This window comes from Parasteatoda tepidariorum, chromosome 6 (assembly GCF_982258835.1).
Source record: "Parasteatoda tepidariorum strain Cologne lab strain chromosome 6, Ptep-v5.0, whole genome shotgun sequence".
NCBI lineage: Eukaryota > Metazoa > Arthropoda > Arachnida > Araneae > Theridiidae > Parasteatoda > Parasteatoda tepidariorum.
The window spans coordinates 29600003-29606002 of NC_141760.1; positions in this window are offsets into that span (position 1 = coordinate 29600003).

Below are 6000 nucleotides of genomic sequence, written 5' to 3' on the forward strand. Positions count from 1 at the left end.
TAAGGATTTTAAATAGTATGCTTCTCCATTATAACGTCTTTTGAGAAGTTATCCAAAAATATGCTCGCCTTACTAGAGCAATATATAAATTTTAAAACAATGTCCTAAACATAAACACATGCATTTTTTTCACCTATGAAACATAACACCTATAAAATATAACACCTATGAACAAACATTTTTTTATGAAACTTAGAAATATTTTTTACTTCATTTCATCAACCGAAAACGTAAAAAGGATGCAGTTATTTTATCTAAAATATTTGAGAAATAAAATTGATACATTTTCTTTATCTGAAATACCTAAAACTTAAAAGTGATACATTTTCTTCATCTGAAATACCTGAAACTTAAAAGTGATACATTTTCTTCTTCTGAAATACCTAAAACTTAAAAGTGATACATTTTCTTCATCTGAAATACCTAAAACTTAAAAGTGATACATTTTCTTCATCTGAAATACCTAAAACTTAAAAGTGATACATTTTCTTCATCTGAAATACCTAAAACTTAAAAGTGATAAATTTTCTTTATCTGAAATACCTAAAACTTAAAAGTGATACATTTTCTTCATCTGAAATACCTAAAACTTAAAAGTGATACATTTTCTTCATCTGAAATACCTAAAACTTAAAAGTGATGCATTTCTTTACCTAGGTAGTCAGGGATTGAGTCTGGATTGATGGCCATGGTTTTTACAAACCAAAATAAAGGTACTAAGTAGAGATACAAGAAATGTTAATGCACATTTAAAATTCTCATACATATATACCATACATATTGTGAGGAAAAATTAATAAAATACTCGTACGTATTGAGAACAAAACATGAAACAGATTATGTTAAGATAAACTTACAAATGGCCATCTCTCCTTAGTGTCCAGATTGCGGCTATCCCCTATATTTTGGAGGTCAGAAATCCGAATCTGTTATAAAAAAGGTAAGTTTATTCAGAGAAAGTACGTTTTTGTGTCTGATTTCGCAACTTAAAATATCTTCTGCACTTTAAATTAGCATATTTGAGGTCAACCCATCGAGCCATTTAGATAGAGTTCAAGAACGTGAAGATCCGATCATTAAATCAAAAGTTATTCAAGGTAGTCAGTTTTTTTTCCCTCGCACTGAACATTATTAGTTTTTGATGTGTTTGGTTGGGTTTCAAAATGACGCATTTCGGTGTCAACACTCTGACTGCATTTTGCTATTGATGCGATTGTCCTCCAGACGCGGGATTGGAAAGTACACGTAATACGAATTGCTCGCGCGTGCGCGAATCGAATTTACAGGCGATTGGAAATGCAAATTGCACGTTGTGAGAATTCTCCCTTACTAAAATGCATCTTATTTTCTTACTTTTGCTGTTACTTTTAAAATGTTTTAAGGATCTTCGGATTCCTGGTACGTTTAAACATATTAATTAAAAGTGCCCATCACTAATCGATTATATCTGGCCATTTCTTTTAAAGTTGAAGGTGAGATGGGCACTATAGTAGGTATTTATAGTAAAGAATATAGAAAGGAGTAAGTATATATTTTTTGCTTTTAGCGACACTTCGCCATTTTATTTCTTTCATTTTTACTCATAAACAATGATTGAACTATAATTGTGTCTTAAAGATACATTTAGATCAAAACAAATGCAACCTAATTATTAAAAAACAACAAAATGCGTAATTCACAAAAAAAAATTTGATCCCTGACTAAAATATACACTAAAATTTTCTAACTTTTGTTGTCAGAAGAAACAAAGCTTCGTCCAAATTGATAAACAAGATGGAATGCTTCTTGTGAAACTTGCATCTTCTGCTATGTATTAACAAGTATGGGAAAAATTAAGATTTTTTATTTCTCCTTTATGGCCATCTTACCTAGCCTTATCCTATATTTACAACCACAAAAAAAATAATTATTTACTACAACAAAAACAACGTATCTTTACGACAATAAGAACACCATGCGTTCACAATATCGATAACAAAAACGTATTTATAACAGCATTACACTTTTAGAAGGTTCACATTTTAAAAGTGCTATTATCATCATTTCAAAACAACCAGATCGTTGTAACGTTAATTTCTGAAGGAGGGGTTGAATTTGAAAATAGCTTTAAGCTTTGTAAGAACAACAAACTATATATGTAGCTCAGACTTTCCAACGCGATTATAAAACTAATCTTTACAAAACTCTCTCAGATACAGACTTGTGTAATTGGCATAGAACAGTTATATATATTATTACTTAAATATACATAGTTCATTTTACATTTATTTTAGGATCAATATTTCGAATATTCTCCATACCTCAAGTATTGTGATAAAAAAAAAATCTAGGAAAAATATCAAATATTATTAGAGATTATAGTTTTTGCAACTTTGAACTATGATGTAGATCTTTTGATCTAAATTACTTTATTGTATAAAAGTTACGCATTTTTTTAATGAAAAGAACACGTTTTTTGGAATTTTACAAATTTTTTTATTGGTTTTATTTTGTGGTTGACAGTCAAAACTGGATTTCTATCACTTCGCTTCTTTTTCGATGAAAAATTCATAGAAATCTTGAGTATTACAATTATAGATTTGATTCCAATTTTACAAATTTGCATTAAGAGTCCTAGATTTTCCTTACTGGAGTTTTTTTTTTTTTTTATGCACAAAGTAGCTTTTGGAATCTTAACTAATCAATCAATAAAATATTTTATATGGTGTAAAAGGACATACAAATTTGTTTAAACGAAGTTATCACTTTTTTCTGACTATTATTCAGCTTTAAAAAAAGCACTGTGCTTCAAATTAAGATCCAATTATAAATCGTTATGATCAGACAAAGCTATTTTTTTTTCTGTGAAATATAACCACTTATTCTACCAATTCTTTTTATTGGAAAAAAAAGGAAAGGAATAAAAATGGCCTTTTTAAAGGATGTTTTGTACAAAAGCGTTGATAATATCTAGAAATTCAAATTTTATTAGATAATATTATCGTTTTTAAAAATATAAAACGATTTAGACTGACGACTTGAATCAGTTTTACTAAATTTTTTTTCCTGTGCACATACATTGAAATTTTTGGACTTGTTAAAAACAGCGTGATGGCACATACGTCGAAGAAATGAAAAAAAAATCTTCTCAGTCAATCTGAAATATATGCCGAAATTATTAACAGAAATTTTATTACAATGTTACAAATACCTCCTTTTTTTTGACAGATTTATTGTAATTCATAAATAATCTGAAATATTTGTGTAGAGTTAATAATTACTCTACTCTAATTGTGATTCCTGTTGGAATGATTAACTACAAAGAAAATCTTAAAAAATCAATAAAAAGAAAGAGCTGTATACTGCATTAACCAAGACACTTAACTTGCTTGAACAGTGATTTCACATATTATAGTGACGCCATCTATGAAATGACTGAATAACTAGGACGATAGGTTAACAAACTCATTGATACAACTATTTTTCCTTTCTCTCCGAAAATATAAACTAAAATCTCTCCCCGAATGCTATAAACTAATTGATTAACTGGTTTAAAATATACTATATATTTTATTTGTTCAAAGCAAAAACATGTTTTGAATATTATTAGAATAAACCAAGTATCATCTCGATCCCCAATGATGTCGAACGCATTTTACCATGCAAGTATTAGCAAAAATTACATACCCAAATGAGTAAAATAGTAAAGTACATTTTTAGAATGATTTAAAATAAAATTTTATTAAAGGTGTGTACACTCTTAAAATTGTTAATCATGTTGGTTTAGAAAACAATAATGTGTATAAGACATGTGTTATTGTATATAAAGCAATAACTTTTATGGTAATCACACACGCGATAATATTTCAGTGAATCTTATTAAAAAAAAATTCCTTATTTGAAATTTAGTACAAGTATGCAAGTATATGCGTTCAAGTAAATGATGTTGCTTCTGATTTTCAATTAAAAGTTAAATATAAAATTACGTAATTATCTAATTATTTTTCATATTTAATTATATATTTATATTGAGGTCAATTAGTTTTATACCAAAAATAATTCGCTCCATGTTTTTTTTAAAATTATTATTATTCTTAATTTTTTGAATTCCTTATATGAAGTAAATTAAATTTGAAAAATGTTTTAGTTTTGCTAAAAGTCTGTAAGTTTTTCTTTCTTGTATAGTATCTTTAAACGAAATTGATAAAAATAAAGATAATCGTTTAAATTTTCTTTAAAATTTTTAATCCTCTTTTAATAAGTAGTAATTGACAATTTTATTACATTAATAGATGACAGCACTAGAAAATCTTCTTCTTTTTCATATATTTTAGAAGGAATTTGAACTACTTTGAAATATACTAAACAAATAAGCATTCCTTAAATTGCAAACAAATATTCTTCCTTTTGGATTAAATCGCTATTGATATGATTTAATTAATCTCCCATGCCCAATCAATGATCTCATTATTATTTCTTCATTTGTTGTATATTTGTGGAAACAGGGCATAAAATACAAAACCACAAATATTTTTGCTGCTGCCATCTATGTATAGGTTTAATAAAAATGATTTCCAATTTAAAATATGGCAATTATTACTCTACGCATTATTATACCCGGAACCAACTATATCTACATAAATTTTCCTCAGCTAACTTATCGAAATTTAATTTTTATGAATAATTTAATTTTTCTTAAGTTTTGAATATTTTTTCTTTACATTTTTTCGTGTTTTTTTTAATTTAATTTTCACAAATACAATAACGGCTGTTGTTTCTTTATGCTTTTAAAAAGAAAGTTTTCTCCATTGTTATCTCCATTGTAAGAAAAAGGCAAAAATATCCAAAAACGAGTATTAGTGCTGCTCATTACGTCGTGTTTCGATAAAAAAAAAAGTTTAACATTTATAGTCTCTACTTTTTCTCTAAAATATCTTAAACATAAAAATATTCACAGAATGATAATAAAATTGCTTCTAGATTTTCTTCAACATCAACATTATTTATTTTTTACTATAAATAAATAATGCTCGCTAATGCAAAATTCAGAGTTTCCTAAAACTCTATTTGTAACAAAAAAGGCAAACGAACATTAACTTACTAAATATTTGATGTTTATTGGTCAATATGGAGAAAAAATTTCTGTAGGTGGATCAACTGACCAACAAAACCACTTTTTTTAATATTTTTTTAAAAATATTTATTTGTCTTTTGTATAAAGGTAATCCCTATGTAGTAAATGATGACTAGTGCACGTTAAATCTGTCAGGTCACAAAGTCCTTCATGTTCCCATAACAAATCATACTTGGAGATTGATCTTTCTCTGATCAGGTATAAATTACGATCTGTGAATGAAAAAAATGATGTATGAATGGATCTGTCTTTTAAACGAGTTATGACGTGCGTGTGGTTGAAGTCGTATTCTTGCCACTGAAAAACAAGAAACGCATCCTCTGCCTTAAATACGATTGTTTTCACCAGGCAGGTTTGCTGGATTGGCAAGTAGCATTAGAAACAGCAACAACATAAAAATAATAAGATTTTAAGGTGTCGAATTTTTTGCTTCATAACAAATGCATTAAGTGCGTTTTTATGTTGATGTTTGATGATTTCGATGTTTATGAGATCAGTTGATTTTGAGATTTTTAAATATTCTCGTTTCGGCAGTTTCTCTAAAAAGATTATCTACTTCAGAGCGTTAAATTTTAACCCATATTGAAATAGTACTATTTTCTTTTCTCAATTTCATTTCTTCAAAATATCCAACTTAACAATTTTTTCTGTTTTTACACCCTTTTGAATTTTATATTTTATTTTAAGGTGGTTTATAGTTATTTTTATCTTATTGTTGCTATGGTTTCATTTTTATATTTAATATTCGCTACAGTAGTAGTCTTTAAGAAGTGAGGAATTTTCCGTTGAAGGATTCCGCTTATATAATTATCTTATTACCTATCGAATTTTTAAAATATTAAAATATATTTAAAAGGATAATTTTTTATAATCCTTAAAAAAAAAGG